This window comes from Pleurodeles waltl, chromosome 4_2 (assembly GCF_031143425.1).
Source record: "Pleurodeles waltl isolate 20211129_DDA chromosome 4_2, aPleWal1.hap1.20221129, whole genome shotgun sequence".
NCBI classification, from domain to species: domain Eukaryota; kingdom Metazoa; phylum Chordata; class Amphibia; order Caudata; family Salamandridae; genus Pleurodeles; species Pleurodeles waltl.
The window spans coordinates 808,212,389-808,232,050 of NC_090443.1; the positions used below are offsets into that span (position 1 = coordinate 808,212,389).

General features: G+C 45.2%; 1 protein-coding gene across 1 annotated transcript in view; it reads right to left on the minus strand.

The window, feature by feature from the left end:
- IL23R (interleukin 23 receptor) overlaps positions 1 to 19,662 on the minus strand; it is a 469,105-nt gene that overhangs the window by 407,359 nt on the left and 42,084 nt on the right. The window contains exon 2 of the mRNA XM_069232471.1: positions 3,844 to 3,939. The gene's annotated coding sequence lies outside the window, so the exon portion shown is untranslated. The remainder of the gene's footprint in view (positions 1 to 3,843; positions 3,940 to 19,662) is intronic.

A 19,662-nucleotide genomic window follows, 5' to 3' on the forward strand; every position in this document is an offset into this window, starting at 1 on the left:
ATTTTTTAAACATTTTAGTGTCTATTCACAAACTGGATTTTGTAGGATGTTCAGACGAACTACAGTAGTACTAATAAGCATTCTACAAATGCTATTCATTAACCTACGTGTGGAAGTCTAGCCTATGCCTCTCCTATCTTTTATGTGCAGACATCACCTCCCCCAGCAGAGATCTCTGCACACATAGGTATTTGTTTTAGAAGTAAATGTGGGAGGGGCTTGGAGAGTGGTGGAAAATGGGCAGTATTTATGAATAAATTAGAGTGGTTTGGTGAGGAGTAAAGAGGGATTAGGGGAGTGCTAGGGAGAGGAGTGCACTAACTCACAAAGGGGTAACTTCATTCCCATTCACAGACTGCACTTGGATAGTTAATTTAGTGAAAAACGGCCGACAACAATCATACATATTCCCCATCTCAGACCTGGAGAAAGTTCAGCACCACATACTGCCAACTACTGGTATTGCCACACTCTTCCATAAACAATAGTGAGGCAAGGACTTAAAATAAAAGCATATGGAAACTAATGTTAAATTAAATTAAACTATTCTAACTTTGTAAAACTATAAACAAATGTAATTTAATGATACAAATGCATATATAAATAATTCATAAATATTTAAATATGAGTTTATTTGAGAATATGTTAATACCAATTTTTTATTTAAACAATATTGTAACTTTAACTAAACAATAAATAAATGTATTTAAGTGAGTACACATAATTTTCTATAATTGCTACCAAATAATAAATGAATATAAATTTGATACTTTATGAGACTTTTTCAAAATTAAAATCTTAGGAAACATCATCCCAATTTAATTTAAAATATTAAAAATTACTATTTAAAAATGCTTTAGAGGTTTTCATTTTGTTCTACGGTTAACATAAATATTTTAAATCAATTTACATTAAAATGTTTTACTCATTTATTTTTTTAATTTAATCAAATGTAACATTTTTCAAAATACTTTACTATGGGGAGATATACACCTCAGCAGTGAGACCTCCAGCTAAAAATGATTTTTCTTGTTGTGAGAAGGACTGGCAGACAAAATCCTGGCCTCTGGCTCATCAATCATGGCCTGCACCTATCTGGCTGTCAGTCTGTCCTCTACCAGAGCCATTGGACGGGCTCCAAGGACTAGTTGGCTGGCCTCCTGATCAGAGTCTCAGGGACAGAAAAGGCTCCACCCACCTTGAACACAGCACTTTGACTTTGTCTGCTGTGAGTCCTACCCATCCAAGGGGTGCCACCTCAGTCTCGACCCCCTGGAAGTGGGTCTGAATGTGTCCTGCCAGCTCAGCTGTGGTGATGCACCTCCTCGCAGCTCCACTCCAGAACCCCCACAGCGCAACGCATCCCCAATGCCAGATTTCACATCGCAGCACACAGTCTCCTCTGAACAGCACATATGTGACGCATCCCCAACTTAGGCCTTAGCATCTCAAGCCCCTCGTCATCGGCATCCTGGATGATGACACAGGACTTCTCATCGTGGACCCGCAGCTTCTTCGGAACTGCCAGTGCATGATGAGTCTTCGTTGCAGTACTTTGCATCACAAGCCCCTCATCAACGATGTCCTCGACGATGATGTAGGACTTCACATCATGGCACTGCAGTTTCTCCGGAACATCCGGTGCATGATGCATCTTCAATGCAGGACTTTGCATTGCAAGCCCCTTGTTGACGGCATCCTCGGTGATGATGTAGGACTTCACTGCCTTGCACCAGAACTGCTGCTGTGTGGCGCATCGTCGACACAGGATCTCGTAATGCTCTGCAATCATGAATTAAGGTACTTTGTTCAGCGGGCTTAACTTGGTCTGAGCTGTACTTCACTGCAGTTGGTCTGAATTTGTGACTTTACCCTTAAATTGTAAATTGTATATCTCTGATTCTATTGATTGGATTTTAGTCATTTTGGTCTCAAATCATTTATTAAATATAACTTTAATTTGTTAAGTTGGTGTGAGATTTTTCTTGTTTTGTATTTATTTTTACTTTATTATTGTTATCCTGTGGAAGGGATAGGCCTTACAGGAGCGAAAAACTACTTTAGAAGTTTTTCACTGCCAGGGCATGTAAAACTTATGCCCACATGTCCTATTTTTTAAATACCATGCACTCTGCTCTAGGTGTTTTTAGGGCATGTTCTAGGGGTGAGTTATAAGGAAGGTTTAGGCCTGGCAAAGTGTTTATTTTGGCAAGTCTAAATGGTAGTTTAAAACTAAACTGCGTACCGCACTGAAAGGCTTGAGGACTGTTTTAAAGTGTTACTTTGGTGGGTGGCACAATTAGTGTTGCAGGTCCATTAATAACATTTAATTTACAGGCCCTGGGTACATGGAGTACCATTTTCTAGGGATGTACAAGAAAATTAAATGTGACAATTAGGTGTAAGCCAATTTTAACATGTTTTAGGGAGAGAGCACAAGCACTTTAGTGCTGATTAGCATTGGTAAAGCTCCCACAGTTCTAAAACCAACAAAAACAAAGTCAGTAACAGAAGACAAAAATCTGGAGCTGACCCTGCCAAGAGAGCCAGGTCCAACAGTGGGCAATTGTAGTTGGTTTCAATTAGGTAGTTGGCTGGCCTCCTGAACAGAAGCCTTAGGGATATACCAGGCTTTCTACAACCTTGAACTCAGCGAATTCAGCACCGGAGCTCTTCCATCTGTGAGTCCTACCCTGCCAATTTGTGCCACCCCAGTCCTAGACCCGGAAAAGTAGGGCTGAAGGTGCTCTGAAAGCCCATCTGTGGACCCAGCAGAACCGAAGCATCTCCTCTGCTGTGTGGCGTAGCCCTGAACAGAACAGCTGCATCTCCTTTGCTACGTGGACTTTCCTGGTGCAAGAACTTTGCATTGCCCTCGCAGCCTGCAGCCTCATTGGAATAGCCATTGTGCAATTCATTCCTGATGCAGAGCCTCGCATTGCAAGCCTCTTGTATCGGCAGCATTGGCGATAATGCGGGACTCAGCATCACAAGCCCTAAAGCTTATTTGGCACCAGCTGCCATGCAATGCACCCTTGACGCAGGACTTTGCAATGCAAGCCTCTTTGTTGATGGTCTCCTCAGTGAGAATACATTAACTCACATCACAGCCTCGCAGCTCCTCTGAACAAACTCTGCTCACCGCATCTTCGAAAATGGCCTTGCATCGCCTCGGTTGTGTGATGCATCTCAGATATGGGATGCCACTACTCTTCGCAACAAAGGCTTAGGCTACTCTTGTTCTGCTGGCCTAACTGGATCCCTGTAGCCAGCCCGCAATCCACCGCGGTCAGCCTTAGCTTGTGACTTGGTTACAGTCTAGCGCAACTAGCTATACACAGTTGGTGTTTTGTGAATTTGTTTTTGCGCTATTTTCACTTAAATCGTTTAAATAGCATCTCACCAGTTCTACTCATTGGATTCTGTCATCTTGGTCTGGACTTATTTATTATAATTTAATCTTAATTAGTGTGGGATTTTTGTTGGCTTATGTTTCACTTTATTACTGTTCGAATGCTGCATAAACACTTTACACTAAGTTAAGCCTGATTGCTCCATGCCAAACTACTAGAGGACTGAGCACAGGTAAATTTGGAGTTTACTTGTGCCTCACTCTGACAAGGATTGTGTTTCCTGATTGAGTAAGGTTTCACCCCCTCAACCAGTAACCCAACCACTAATTCAATTTCTTACAGTGACATTTAATGAATGCATGAGCAACAAAGAAGCTCAATGTATGTAATACATTTCAGGACAACTAAACAATAACTAATTTCCTAACAAAAACAATTATTGTGTAAGATGATATTATAAGTGATCACACTTTTGCAGAAATTTACTTACTGTATAAATGACAACAAACTCTGGCTGTTCTATGCCTTCTTTTGTGAACGTACAGAGGTACGCACCTCTTCAATCGCTATCTGCGCCATAAAAAGTCTGTAACAAAATCAATGACACAGATTAACTAAATGTGTAGGCCTCTGAATTCAGTTCATAAGTACTACTTCCCTACTAAAATAAGGTTGTGTACTTAAAGAATTAACATAAGCAGCAAAATCACCTATTTTGGAAATGTCCTCCCAGAATCTTCAGTCACATCAAACTCCAACCTGCTCAGCATCAATAAAACCAAGTTATTAACTGTAGTCAATCAACTTGAACCTGTTTAAAAATTCTACGCATTCTTGACCGTGTCTGTTGAATGCAGTCCAAGACAACGTACATAGGCTGATGTCTTGTCAGAGAGGTTGAGTTGGATGATTGCAGCGAAAGGGTCAACTAACTGCTGTGTGTCTGAGATCTGCTGGCTGTGCCTAACATCGTTGATTATCTCACCTCTCTTGGGCATCTCTCCAAGCTGGAAAGAGTCTCTTGCGCAGTCTAACTGTGAAAATGAGTTAAGGGTTTATGGATGATCTTCTGGCTACTTTCACCTTGCAATCCTTCTAGTTTAATCCCTAGTTATTAGAACATGCAGACATTCAATATCATTGCCCAAACACATGTTGATAAACGAAGACCATTATGTATGACAATGATATTACAATTTCGCACCTTGAAGACTTCGTGAATCACATCAAACCCCTAGCTCCTTGTAGATAAATAACATTGGGCTTGATGTCATATTATTATTATTATTGTTTATTTATTTATTTATTGCTCGATTACTTAAAATCATTACAAAAATAAAAACCTTTTTATGTCGATAAAAACCAGGGGCGGCTCCTCCATGATGGTGGAGGAGCGTTGCCCACCCCCCACCAGCAGCAGCTGCAAAACTTTTAACCCCTCCCATGCCGGAGATGAGCTAGAATCATCCAGGCGCACGGTTGCTGTGTGCCCTGGACGAGACCCGATCGTCCTGCACCCAGCCTCTGGGCAGAGCACTAGTGCTGCCCCGTGGGTCTCCCACCCACCCACCCCCATTGAGGATGGAAGGGGAATCACTTCCCCTTCCACAACTGACCCCCCCCCCCCGGCAATCTGATGACATCAGCGTGCTCACAGCGAGCCGACGTCATTAGACGCTGCAGAGGACGCGCTGGAAGCCATTTGCTTCCAGCGCGAGTGGAGAGAGGACGCAGCAGAGGTAAGTCTTTTCCCGGGGAACGGTAGTGAGTGGAAAACAGACAGAGGGGAAAAATAAAGAGTTTTTCCTTTCCCCTTGTGCCTGTTTTCAGTGGATTCCTGCTCATCATGGAGCAGAAATCCCCACTAGGCACCAGGGATTTTCTTTTAGTTGTATTTCGGGGAGCGACCCCTTGGGCAAGGGTCGCTCACCTGGGGGGCAATTTTAAATCCTGTTTCAGCCCCCCTTGGGGGCAAATCGGCCATTTTTTTGGCCGATCTTCCCCAAGGGGGGTCAAAAAACAGTAGACCACCAGAGATTATATTTTCCTTATGTCTTTGGGCAGCGAACCCTTAGGCAAGGGTCGCTGCCCCATGGGCAATAATTTTTTATATGTTTCGGACCCCCCTTGGGCTAGATCGGCCATGGTTTTGGCCGATCTCGCCCCCAGGGGGTTTGAAACCCACTAGGCCCCAGGGATTGTGTGGTGTGTGTGTGCTGTGTGTTTGGGGGCACCCCTTGGGCAAGGGTCGCCCCCCCCAAGGGGGGGGGGAAATGAGTATTGCCCATTTCTTCCCCCTTGGGGGCAGATGGGCCTAGTTTTATAGGCCCATCTGCCCCCAAGGGGGGCAGAAACCACCAATATGCCAGGGACTTTTTTTTTGTTCCCCTTTTTTTGTTTTATGCTGGGGGTGCCCCCTTTTGCCCCCTTTGGCAAGGGTCGCCCCCCTAAAGGGGGCACAGAGCTGTTGATCATTTCTGCCCCCCTTGGGGGCAGATCGGCCAATTTTGTTTACGCCCATCTGCCCCCAAGTGGGGCAGAATCCACTTAGGCAACAGGCATCCTGCGTGTGTTTTGTGTGTGTGGGGGTGGCACCTTTGGCAAGGGTTGCCCCCAAAGGGGGCACGTTACTAATGGCCATTTCTGCCCACCTTGGAGGCCGATCAGCCTATTTTATTTTAGTCCCATCTGCCCCAAGGGGGGAAGAAGGTACCAAGATGTCAGAGATTTTTTTTTTGGTTCCCTTTGTTTTTTTGTGTGCCGGGGGCGCCCCCTTTGACAAGGGTCGCCCCCGAACGGGACATAAAGCTGTTGGCCATTGGCCTATTTTTTAAGGCCCATCTGCCCCCAAGAGGGGCAGAATCCACTTAGGCACCAGGAATCTTGTGTGTGTGTGTGTTTTGTGTGTGGGGGGGCGGCCCCTTTGGCAAGCGTTGCTCCCTAAAGGGGGGCACATTACTGATGGCCATTTCTGCTCCCCCTGGGGACAGATCAGGCTATTTTTTTTAGGCCTATCTGCCCCCAAGGGGGCAGAAGCCACCAAGACGTGAGGGAATTTCTTTATTTTTTTTGTTCCCCTTAGTTTGTGCTGGGGGCGCTCCCTTTCGCCCCCTTTGGCAACGGTCACCCCCCCAAACAGGGTACAGAGCTGTTGGACATTTCTGCCCCCCTGGGGGGAAGATCAGCCTATTGTTTTAGGCCCATCTGCCCCCAAGGGGGGCAGAAGCCACTTAGGCACCAGGGACAATTTCTAGGTTCTTGGTGGCGGGGTGTTTGTCAACTGCCAAAGTATTTGTATTGGTGATTATAACAGTTCATTTCTTCTTTTTGTTCTAGTTCGAAGCTTTTGCTTCCTTTGCTGTGTATCCTTGTGGTTTTGGCAGTAGTTGTCCTGCGGTTTGCATAGTTGCATGTTATAGGTAAGTAAAAGCAATTTACTCCAAAGGAGTATTGTTGACATGCATGAATGACATGTTTGTAGGTGGTGTACTAAATGCTGGATTGTGTGTGAAATTGTCCTTAGATTTGAGCACAATGATAATTGTGTTCTCATATGTCTAATTTGCTTGTTTCTTTTTTAATTTTAGTGGGATATCATTAGTGATTGCTGTGTCTGTGCAGAGTAGTTGCTGGTGAGTACCTTTTTCAGGCAAGTGAGTGGTATAGTTTTTTAGTACATAAGTCTTTTTAATACAGCTACATTTTATTTCTTACTTATTTTAGTGCTGGTTGTTGTTGGCAATCCATTTGTTGTTAGAAAGGATCGTGGCTAGCCGCAGAATTACTGCTCAGCAGGTTGTTGGCATGCTTTTTGAGTTGTCTTCATACCATGATTATGAGACTGACTCTGCATCTGAGGCAGAGGAGGAAGTGAGAGATTCTGGCAGTGAGTTTCTGTCCGAGAGGATTCTTCTGAGTAGGAAGCCACTCTCAGTGCAGATGAAGGGCCTGTTTTAGAGGAGGACATTGATGTGCCAAGAGTGCAGCAGCCTGGGGCTGAAGGGTTTCCCATTAGAAGACCTGACTCCTGGATTGCCCCAAACATGGAGCAGGCACAGTAACCTGCATTTACTGGTCTCCCAGGGTGTAGAGTCAATAAGGAAAACTTTTTGCCTGTCAATTTCTTTCACTTGTTTATGGACGATGTATTTTTGGAAGAGATTGTGGAGCAGACTAATTTGTATGCGGAGCAATATTTGAAGGACAACGCTGCAGACTTAGGCCTCAGTCTAGAGCTACTCAATGGGTTACCACATATCTGGAAGAGATGAAAACATTTTTAGGTTTGACTTTTTTGATGGGGTTGATAAGGAAGCCGTCACTGGCTTTTTATTGGTCTACTAGTCCCTTGATGGCAACGGCTATATTTCCTGCAACTATGACACATAATCACTATTTCTTCTTCTTCGTATGCTGCATTTTGTAGACAATGCTTTGGCCTTGCCACGATATCACCCTGATTGTGACTGTCTTTTTAAGATTAGGCCTGTCCTTGATCATGTCGTAGATCGGTTTTCAGAGGTCTATGTTCCAGGCAAAGAGATAAGTGTGGACGAGTCTTTAATCCTTTTCAAGGGGCATTTCGTTTTTAAGCAGTACATTCCTAGTAAGAGGGCACGGTATGGAATTAAATTGTATATGCTGTCAGAAAGTAGTACAGGATACATGTATAATTTCCGGGTCTACACTGGTAGGGATTCCAGTATTGACCCTCCTGGTTGTCCGCCCACTTTTGGAGTTAGCGAGAAAATTGTGTGGGAACTTGGTAGATGACTGTTTAACAAAGGTTACCATTTGTACGTAGATAATTTCTACACTGGAGTGCAGTTGTTCAAGGAGTTGTTTAGAGTAGACACTGTTGCTTGTGGCACAATCCGTTCTAACCGGAAAGGCTATCCAAGGGAGCTTGTCTGTAAAAAACTTGAGAGGGGACAGTACAGTGCCTTGCAGAATAATAATCTGCTAGCTCTGAAATTTTCAGACAGGATGGATGTGTAGATGCTTTCTACCATCCATGATGAGAGTACTTCCCCTGTAACTGTTTGGGGTCGGGTAGCCAAAGTGCGCAAACCTTCGTGCATTTTGGACTACAATAGGCACATGGGTGGTGTTGATAGAGTAGATCAGAGGTTGGAACCTTGCACTGCTCTTCGTAAGTCTTACGTGTGGTATAAAAAGTTGGCCCTACATTTATTTCATTTGGCAACTTTTAATGCTTTTATTGTGTTCAAGGATTGTTCACCTGAGTCAAGGATGAAATTTGTTACATTTCAGGAGTCAGTGATAGAGAGCCTTATTGTGGTGGAACAGGCAAGAGTTCCTAGAGTAGCAGTGGCGGAGAATGTGGCTAGATTAAAAGATCGCCACTTTTCAGATCACATTCCTCCCACTCCCAAAAAAGACTTGCCCACTAAGAAATGTAGAGTATGTGCCCGAAGAGGTATCCGGAGGGAGAGCCGGATGTACTGCCCTGATTGACCTTCAAAGCCTGGGCTGTGTGTGGCCGGCTGTTTCAGAAGTTACCACACGCAGAAATGTTTGGGGGAAATACCGTGAGCGTAAACTGCCTATTTTATATTTTCATATGTTCAGTTTCATGGTTGGCATTACTGTCATGTATTTAGTTAGAGCTTTTGTGTTTGTAGTTTTGTACTTATTTTATAATTAGTTAGTGGTTTCTTTGTTGTTTATAAACAAAAAAAGTGATGGCAGTGTGAGTGGGGTGGCGCTTGGCTGGCGGTGTGCGTAGGGTGGCGCTTGGCTGGCAGTGTGCGTGAGGTGGAGCTTTGCTGGTGGTGTGCGTGGGGTGGTGCTTTGCTGGCGGTGTACGTGGTGTTGCGCTTGGCTGGCGGTGTGCGTGGGGTGGCGCTTGGCTGGCGATGTGTGTGGGTTGGCGCTTGGCTGGCGGTGTGCTTGGGTTGGTGCTTGGCTGGCGGTGTGCTTGGGGTGGCGCTTGGCTGGAGGTGTGCATGGGGTGGTGCTTGACTGGCGGTGTGTCTCAGGTGGCGCTTGGCTGGCGGTGTGCTTGGGGTGGTGCTTGGCTAGCGGTGTGCGTGGGGTGGCGCTTGACTGGCGGTGTGCTTGGGGTGGCGCTTGGCTGGCAGTGTGTGTGGGGTGGCACTTGGCTGGCGGTGTGCTTGGGGTGGCGCTTGGCTGGCAGTGTGTGTGGGGTGGCACTTGGCTGGCGGTGTGCTTGGGGTGGCACTTAGCTGGCGGTGTGCGTGGGGTGGCGCTTGGCTGGCGGTGCCAGCCAAACATCAGTCCACACACTCCCCTCAGCTAGTGTGACTGCTGTATCAAGCATGTGGGGGTTGTAAGTGATGGGCCCTTGAGGGGCGCTGTCTGTTGACGCAAGTGTTGTAATATGCTGGGCCTATGGCTGGAGGCGTGAATGGTCTTGTACATGTCATGTATGAAAGGTGTGTGAATGGGCTGTAAAACGGTTGGTGCCTTGACGCAGCTTTACATCTCACAAGCTATGAGTCATTGGCTCAGTTTTTTGGCCTTTCAGTTATTAACAGTGCATTTCACTTTTGTGAAATCTCGTTAATAAAATTTGAGCTACTGAACCATCACTCACCCTTGTGCCAAATCCAACCAGTATGTGTGGTAAAAATTACAAAACCTGCTCAGCTGTAATCATGTGTGACACTCTAGGTGTCTCAGGTGGGACACCGATGATGAAGCATACCACCAACATGGTTGGTGGGTGAAGGGTCTTTTTCACATAACGTAAGTGCGTTTCTTTTCACAATTTTAGTGTTTGGCACATCACAGGCGTACGTGGACTCATCAAAATGATATATTACAAAACTACCTGGGTTTGGGGGAAGGGGGCACCTATGTTTTTGGTCCTGGGTGCGACCTTTATCTAGGGAAACCTACCAAACCCAGACATTTTTTAAAACTAGACACCCCTGTTTTCTTTGGAAAAATGTGATGTGTCCACGTTGTGTTTTGGGACATTTCCTGTTGCGGGCACTAGGCCTACCCACACAAGTGAGGTATCATTTTTATCGAGAGACATGGGGGAGAAGTGGGTGGAAGGAAATTTGTGGCTCCTCTCAGATTCCAGAACTTTCTGTCACCGAAATTTGAGGAAAAAGTGTTTTTTAGCCATATGTAGAGGTTTGCAAAGGATTCTGGGTAACAGAAACTGGTGTGAGCCCCACAAGTCACCCCATCTTGGATTCCCCTAGGTCTCTAGTTTTTAAAAATGCACAGGTTTGTCAGGTTTCCTGAGGTCCTGGCTGAGCTAGAGGCCAAAATCCCCAGGTAGGCACTTTCCCAAAAACACCTCTGTTTGCTTTGGAAAAATGTGATGTGTCCACATTGTGTTTTGGGGCATTTCCTGTCACGGGCACTAGACCTACCCACACAACTGCGGCATCATTTTTATCGGGAGACATGGGGAACGTTGGGTGGAAGGAAATTTGTGGCTACTCTCTGATTCCATATCTTTCAGTCACCAAAATGTGGGGAAAAAGTGTTTTTTAGCCAAATTTAGAGGTTTGCAAATGATTCTGGGTAACAGAACTTGGTGAGAGCCCCACAATCACCCCATCTTGGATTCTCCTAGGTCTCTAGTTTTCAAAAATGCACAGGTTTGGTAGGTTTCCCTACGTGCTGTCTGAGCTGGAGGCCAAAATCCACAGGCAGGCACTTTGCAAAAAACACCTCTGTTTTCTTTGGAAAAATGTGATGTGTCCACGTTGTGTTTTGGGGCATTTCCTGTCACGGGCACTAGGCCTACCCACACAAGTGAGTTATCATTTTTATCGGAAGACTTGGGAGAACGCTAGGTGGAACTAAATTTGTGGCTCCTCTCAGATTTCAGAACTTTCTGTCACTGAAATGTGAGGAAAAAGTGTTTTTTTAGCAAAATTTAGAGGTTTGCAAAGTGTTCTGGGTAACAGAACCTGGTGAGAGCCCCACAATCACCCCATCTTGGATTCTCCTAAGTCTCTAGTTTTCAAAAATGCACAGGTTTGGTAGGTTTCCCTAGGTGCTGGCTGAGCTAGAGGCCAAAATCCACAAGTAGGCACTTTGCAAAAAACACCTCTGTTTTCTTTGGAAAAATGTGATGTGTCCACGTTGTGTTTTGGGGCATTTCTCCTCGCAGGCACTAGACCTACCCACACAAGTACGGCATCATTTTTATCTGGAGACTTGGGGGAATGCCGGGTGGAAGGAAATTTGTGGCTCCTCTCAGATTCCAGATCTTTCTGTCACCAAAATGTGAGGAATTTTTTTTTCTTTAGCCAAATGTAGAGGTTTGCAAAGGATTCTGGGTAACAGAACCTGGTGAGAGCCCCACAATCACCCCATCTTGGATTCCCCTAGGTCTCTAGTTTTCAAAAATGCACAGGTTTGGTAGGTTTCCCAGGTGCTGGCTGAGCTAGAGGCCAAAATCCACAGGTAGGGACTTTGCAAGAAACACCTCTGTTTTCTTTGGAAAAATGTGATGTTCCATGTTGTGTTTTGGGGCATTTCCTGTCACGGGCACTAGTCCTACCCACACAAGTACGGCATCATTTTTATCGGGACACTTGGGGGAATGGTGGGTGGAAGGAAATTTGTGGCTCCTCTCAGATTCCAGAACTTTCTGTCACTGAAATGTGAAGAAAAAGTGTGTTTTTAGCCAAATTTAGAGGTTTGCAAAGGATTCTGGGTAACAGAACTTGGTGAGATCCCCACAATCACCCCATCTTGGATTCCCCTAGGTCTCTAGTTTTCACAAATGCACAGGTTTGGTAGGTTTCCCTACGTGCTGTCTGAGCTGGAGGCCAAAATCCACAGGTAGGCACTTTGCAAAGAACACCTCAGTTTTCTTTGGAAAAATGTGATGTGTCTACGTTGTGTTTTGGGGCATTTCTCCTTGCAGGCACTAGACCTACCCACACAAGTACGGCATCATTTTTATCTGGAGACTTGGGGGAACGCTGGGTGGGAGGAAATTTGTGGCTCCTCTCAGATTCTAGATCTTTCTGTCACCAAAATGTGAGGAAAAAATGTTTTTTAGCCAAATGTAGAGGTTTGCAAAGGATTCTGGGTAACAGAACCTGGTGAGAGCCCCACAATCACCCCATCTTCGATTCCCCTACGTCTCTAGTTTTAAAAAATGCACAGGTTTGGTAGGATTCCCTAGGTGCTGGCTGAGCTAGAGGCCAAACTCCACAGGTAGGCACTTTGCAAGAAACACCTCAGTTTTCTTTGGATAAATGTGATGTGTCCATGTTGTGTTTTGGGGCATTTCCTGTCACGGGCACTAGACCTACCCACACAAGTGCGGCATCGTTTTTATCAGGACACTTCGGGGAATGGTGGGTGGAAGGAAATTTGTGGCTCCTCTCAGATTCCAGAACTTTCTGTCACCGAAATGTGAGGAAAAAGTCTTTTTTTAGCCAAATTTAGAGGTTTGCAAAGTGTTCTGGGTAACAGAACCTGGTGAGAGCCCCACAATCACCCCACCTTGGATTCTCCTAGGTCTCTAGTTTTCAAAAATGCACAGGTTTGGTAGGTTTCCCTAGGTGCCGGCTGAGCTTGAGGTCAAAATCCACGGGTAGGCACTGTGCAAAAAACACCTCTGCTTTCTGTGGAAAAATGTGATGTGTCCACTTTGTGTTTTGGGGCATTTCCCGTTGCAGGCACTAGGCCTACCCACACAAGTGAGGTATCATTTTTATCGGGAGACTTGGGGGAACGCTGGCTGGGAGAAAATGTGTGGCTCCTCTCAGATTCAAGAACTTTCTGTCACTGAAATGTGGGGAAAAAGTGTTTCTTTAGCCAAATGTAGAGGTTTGCAAAGGATTCTGGGTAACAGAACCTGGTGAGAGCCCCACAAGTCACCCCATCTTGGATTCCCCTTTGTCTCTACCTTTCAAAAATGCACAGGTTTGGTAGGTTTCCCTAGGTGCCGGCTGAGCTAGAGGCCAAAATCCACAGGTAGGCACTTTGCAAAAAACACCTCTGTTTTCTTTGGAAAAATGTGATGTGTCCACGTTGTGTTTTGGGGCATTTCTCCTCGCAGGCACTAGACCTACCGACACAAGTACGGCATCATTTTTATCTGGAGACTTGGGGGAACGCCGGGTGGGAGGAAATTTGTGGCTCCTCTCAGATTCCAGATCTTTCTGTCACCAAAATGTGAGGAATTATTTTTTCTTTAGCCAAATGTAGAGGTTTGCAAAGGATTCTGGGTAACAGAACCTGGTGAGAGCCCCACAATCACCCCATCTTGGATTCCCCTAGGTCTCTAGTTTTCAAAAATGCACAGGTTTGGTAGGTTTCCCAGGTGCTGGCTGAGTTAGAGGCCAAAATCCACAGGTAGGGACTTTGCAAGAAACACCTCTGTTTTCTTTGGTAAAATGTGATGTGTCCATGTTGTGTTTTGGGGCATTTCCTGTCACGGGCACTAGTCCTACCCACACAAGTACGGTATCATTTTTATCGGGACACTTGGGGGAATGGTGGGTGGAAGGAAATTTGTGGCTCCTCTCAGATTCCAGAACTTTCTGTCACTGAAATGTGAGGAAAAAGTGTTTTTTTAGCCAAATTTAGAGGTTTGCAAAGGATTCTGGGTAACAGAACTTGGTGAGAGCCCCACAATCACCCCATCTTGGATTCCCCTAGGTCTCTAGTTTTCACAAATGCACAGGTTTGGTAGGTTTCCCTACGTGCTGTCTGAGCTGGAGGCCAAAATCCACAGGTAGGCACTTTGCAAAGAACACCTCAGTTTTCTTTGGAAAAATGTGATGTGTCTACGTTGTGTTTTGGGGCATTTCTCCTTGCAGGCACTAGACCTACCCACACAAGTACGGCATCATTTTTATCTGGAGACTTGGGGGAACGCTGGGTGGAAGGAAATTTGTGGCTCCTCTCAGATTCTAGATCTTTCTGTCACCAAAATGTGAGGAAAAAATGTTTTTTAGCCAAATGTAGAGGTTTGCAAAGGATTCTGGGTAACAGAACCTGGTGAGAGCCCCACAATCACCCCATCTTGGATTCCCCTAAGTCTCTAGTTTTCAAAAATGCACAGGTTTGGTAGGTTTCCCTAGGTGCTGGCTGAGCTAGAGGCCAAACTCCACAGGTAGGCACTTTGCAAGAAACACCTCAGTTTTCTTTGGATAAATGTGATGTGTCCATGTTGTGTTTTGGGGCATTTCCTGTCATGGGCACTAGACCTACCCACACAAGTGCGGCATCGTTTTTATCAGGACACTTGGGGGAATGGTGGGTGGAAGGAAATTTGTGGCTCCTCTCAGATTCCAGAACTTTCTGTCACCGAAATGTGAGGAAAAAGTGTTTTTTTAGCAAAATTTAGAGGTTTGCAAAGGATTCTTAGTAACAGAACCTGGTGGGAGCCTCACAATCACCCCACCTTGGATTCTCCTAGGTCTCTAGTTTTCAAAAATGCACAGGTTTGGTAGGTTTCCCAAGGTGCTGGCTGAGCTAGAGGCCAAAATCCACAGGTAGGCACTTCGCAAGAAACACCTCTGTTTTCTTTGGAAAAATGTGACGTGTCCATGTTGTGTTTTTGGGCATTTCCTGTCACGGGCACTAGACCTACCCACACAAGTGCGGCATCGTTTTTATCAGGACACTTGGGGGAATGGTGGGTGGAAGGAAATTTGTGGCTCCTCTCAGATTCCAGAACTTTCTGTCACCGAAATGTGAGGAAAAAGTGTTTTTTTAGCCAAATTTAGAGGTTTGCAAAGGATTCTTGGTAACAGAACCTGGTGAGAGCCCCACAATCACCCCACCTTGGATTCTCCTAGGTCTCTAGTTTTCAAAAATGCACAGGTTTGGTAGGTTTCCCTAGGTGCCGGCTGAGCTTGAGGTCAAAATCCACGGGTAGGCACTGTGCAAAAAACACCTCTGCTTTCTGTGGAAAAATGTGATGTGTCCACTTTGTGTTTTGGGGCATTTCCCGTTGCAGGCACTAGGCCTACCCACACAAGTGAGGTATCATTTTTATCGGGAGACTTGGGGGAACGCTGGCTGGGAGAAAATGTGTGGCTCCTCTCAGATTCAAGAACTTTCTGTCACTGAAATGTGGGGAAAAAGTGTTTCTTTAGCCAAATGTAGAGGTTTGCAAAGGATTCTGGGTAACAGAACCTGGTGAGAGCCCCACAAGTCACCCCATCTTGGATTCCCCTTTGTCTCTACCTTTCAAAAATGCACAGGTTTGGTAGGTTTCCCTAGGTGCCGGCTGAGCTAGAGGCAATAATTCACAAGTGGGCACTTTGCAAAAAAAACCTCTGTTTTCTTTGGAAAAATGTGATATGTCCACATTGTGTTTTGGGGCATTTCCTGTCACAGGCGCTAGGCCTACCCAAACAAGTGAGGTACCATTTTTATCGGGAGACTTGGGGGAACATAGAATAGCAAAACAAGTGTTATTGCCCCTTGTCTTTCTCTACATTTTTTCTTTCCAGATATAAGACAGTGTGTAAAAAAGATGTCTATTTGAGAAATGCTCTGTAATTCACATGCTAGTATGGGCACCCCAGAATTCAGAGATGTGCAATTAACCACTGCTTCTCAACACCTTATCTTATGCCCATTTCGGAAATACAAAGGTTTTCTTGATACCTATTTTTCACTCTTTATATTGCAGCAATTGAATTGCTGTATACCCGGTATAGAATGAAAACCCATTGCAAGGTGCAGCTCATTTATTGGCTCTGGGTACCTAGGGTTCTTGATGAACATACAAGCCCTATATATCCCCGCAACCAGAAGAGTCCAGCAGACATAACGGTATATTGCTTTAAAAAATCTGACATCACAGAAAAAAGTTACAGAGTAAAACGTAGAGAAAAATGGCTGTTTTTTTACCTCAATTTAATTTTTTTTTTTATTTCAGTTGTTCCTTTCTGTAGGAAACCCTTGTAGGATCTACACAAATTACCCATTGCGGAATTCAGAATTTTGTCTACTTTTCCGAAATGTTTAGGTTTCTGGGATCCAGCATTGGTTTCATACCCATTTCTGACACGGACTGAAAGGAGGCTGATAGCACAAAAAATCATAAAAATGGGGTATGTCCCAGTAAAATGTGAAAATTGTGTTAATAAATTGGGTTTTCTGATTCAAGTCTGCCTGTTCCTGAAAGCTGGGAAGCTGGTGATTTTAGCACCGCAAACCATTTGTTGATGTCATTTTCAGGGGAAAAAACACAAGCCTACTTCGGCAGCCCTTTTTCCCAATTTTTTTAAAAAAAACGAAATTATCACTGTATTTTGGCTAATTTCTTGGCCTCCTTCAGGGGAACCCACAAAATCTGGCTACCTCTAGAATCCCTAGGATGTTGGAAATAAAGGACGCAAATTTGGTGTGGGTAGCTTATGTGGACAAAAAGTTATGAGGAGCTAAGCGCGCCCTGCCCCAAATACCCAAAAAAAGGCCTGGCACCTGAGGGGGAAAAGGCCTGGCAGCGAAAGGTTTAAAGAAGATGATAATAAACAGTGTTTATTATTGTTTTCTTGAAAAGGGGCAGGCCACAGGCTGTGACGAGCACTTGAAGGGAGTGCACAGAGCACTCCCCTCAGACCGCATGTGTGTTTGGCCGGCCGTCTCGGGCCGGCCAAACACACATGCATAATGGGCTCCCTCCAACCCAGCAACTGTGGTTGGGCGCTCCCAGAAATCCTGACGCTGCTTTGAGCAGCATCAGGATTGGTGCAGGGCCGGCGGAGAGCATGTGCGTGCGTCCAGAGGAGTGGATGGAGCAATGGCGGTGGTGTTTTTTTAAATATTTCATTTTTTCCCCAAACACACCTCGTGCGCCACCCTGCCCCTTCTGCTGGTCGCAAGCCACGACTGTTAACAACCACTATATTAAAAGTGACAGCACCAACATAATAATTGATTCTATAAAGGCAGACACAGAGTTGCTTTCAAATTAAAACCTAATGTTGCAAGGATAAAATTGTAGCTTAGCGGGCAGTCATTGTGAAAGTTCTGTCCTTTATCCATCCCTTGATGGTTACGGGGGGGCTGAACAATGCTGCTGCTGCTTTCATAAACTTTTAAGAGCGGGCTGCTACTTGTGCGGATTTTCCTCTCAGACAGATCTCTAGGGCTTCTTGGTAAGTACAGACATTTAAAGTTCACAAAAGTGGCCGGAGCCAAAACTTTTTTAATGGTGTCAATTCCTAACAGATGCAAAGCACATGGGTCAGAGACTCTTCACTCTTGGCACAAAGGTGGCATCGCTTGTTCTCTTCCCCCAACTTCCTCCACCCATATCATTATGCCTTCAAGGGAAGTAGCCCAAAATGCCAGCCCATTAATTGTCGTTTAATGGTTGGATTAATGGGCAAGGCTAAGTAGAAAAGCAGAGTCCCTGGTTCATATAATATTGAAGTCAGTCTACCATGGCCCAGCTTTTTCACTACCTGTGCATCGTGCTCTGCTGAGATTAGCCTGGCTTGCTTAATCAATAATTTGTCTACCACAGCTTCCAGAATCCCACTTGCCCATATTGTGTGTGCCTCTAGATCCTCCAAGGCCTGGGTGAGAAACGTATCCCAGTTTGTTTCCAGCTTACTTATTTCCAGATGGAACATTTGAGCCTGCACTCCCTAGACTGCTTGCCTTTCAAACTGTAGGCTAAAAATGTTTAGCAACCACAGTTGTGAGGTTTGTCTCAACTATAGCTGGATGTGAGTGTTTGAAGTGCAATTTGGGGGCCAGAAGACTCTTCGATAACATGATGATTGTGCTCTATCTAGTAAGTTGGCCACTTTGTTACTGAAAGTCAGCGATCCCATAAGCTACAGTGAAGAAACATTTGCATCCTATTACCCTCAACAGTAGTAATAGAACTAGGGTACTCAGTGATTTTTTTATTTTGCAGAAGGCCCTTTCTAGTGTGGTGGCAATCCCCCTGCTAGGTGGTAATATGAGCTGCCGGGAGGTCCCTACAGTCCAGCCAGGCTCCCAAATATTTATAGGAGGTCACCACTTCAACTGCCTTTCCAACGATGAACCAAGCACCTTTTTTTGTCAGTACTCATGAGATTATAATCACCTTTGTTTTGGTTATGATCACTGACAAGTAGTTGGCCTTGCAGTAGCTTGTTAACGCTGTAAAACGTCTTTGGAAGCCAATCGGAGTTTGGTTTAACAGGACAGTGTCGTCCACATACAGAAGAGATAGGATTTCAAGGCCAGCCAATTTGGGTGAAAATGCTCTCACTGACACCAGATGGTCTGCTAGATATAAGTTGAATAAGAGTGGTGCCAATATGCAACCTTGCTTCAAGCCCATGTTTGTCCTGATTTTGCTTGTGGTGGCCCATCCGGGGCTAACCCTCATATTTACCCAGCTGTCTGAGCAGAGGGTAATGATTGCTTCTAGCAGGTTCTGCAGGATACCCCAGCAGCTGAGTTTCGCCCAAAGTTTGCCCCGAGACACACTGTCAAATTCAGTCTGGAAATTAATGAACCCCACATAGAGGGCCCTCCCCTTGGCTGTCATTGTGTCTTCTATCTATCTTAACTATGGCAGCCTTTTTTAAATCCCTTTGGGATAGGTGTATCCATCTCTTTTCTTCAGCCCAGGCCTGAAGTTCTCTGTTTAGTATACTGGCATAACACTTCCCTTCAACATCCAGTAGCGCAATCAATTGATTGTTGCCTGGACATGCACAAGACACTTTTTAGGTCGAGCATAGCAGAGCGCATTCGCTGCTTTTCCGATGTGTTGGTATGTATCTGAGCTTTTAACAACGCCCACCTCATGCTCATCACTATCACTCGTTTGTAGGCTTGCCCTTCAAAAATCCTTTTATGACATTGGTAAAAGGTTTATGTTTGTCCCTCCTTGAGGAGGTTTTACATGGTTAATTGCACTTTTGCCAACAAGATTGACTGCAAGCAAACTTCTTTTTCCTTTTGTGTCTCTCCTTATCACGGATGCTCATGGCGGTTGTGACGCTGTGAATCGGCTCACTTATGTGAAACTGCTTTACTTTCAATTTTCAAGTTATGTGGCAAGAAAAGTCCGGTTAGGAGTTTACAACCCTAATAGCTCTTACTGAAGTAAATGCGAGACCCACTGCATTGCAAATGCTTGTTTATGGATTGGAACCAGGTGTGTACCCCTCTATGTCTTCGGACTACTGCCCCGAGTCGACATTCCTAAAATAATGGTGCCATCACTGCAGCTCATTGAGAAGGGACCCACTTGTATATGGCAGCAGGGATGCCGCTTGGCCCCAGCACACCTCCAGCTTGCAGTAATTTATTGCCAAGCAGTACTTGGGTTGTTGTTATCGGAGGAGGTGGCCTCTTATGTCAT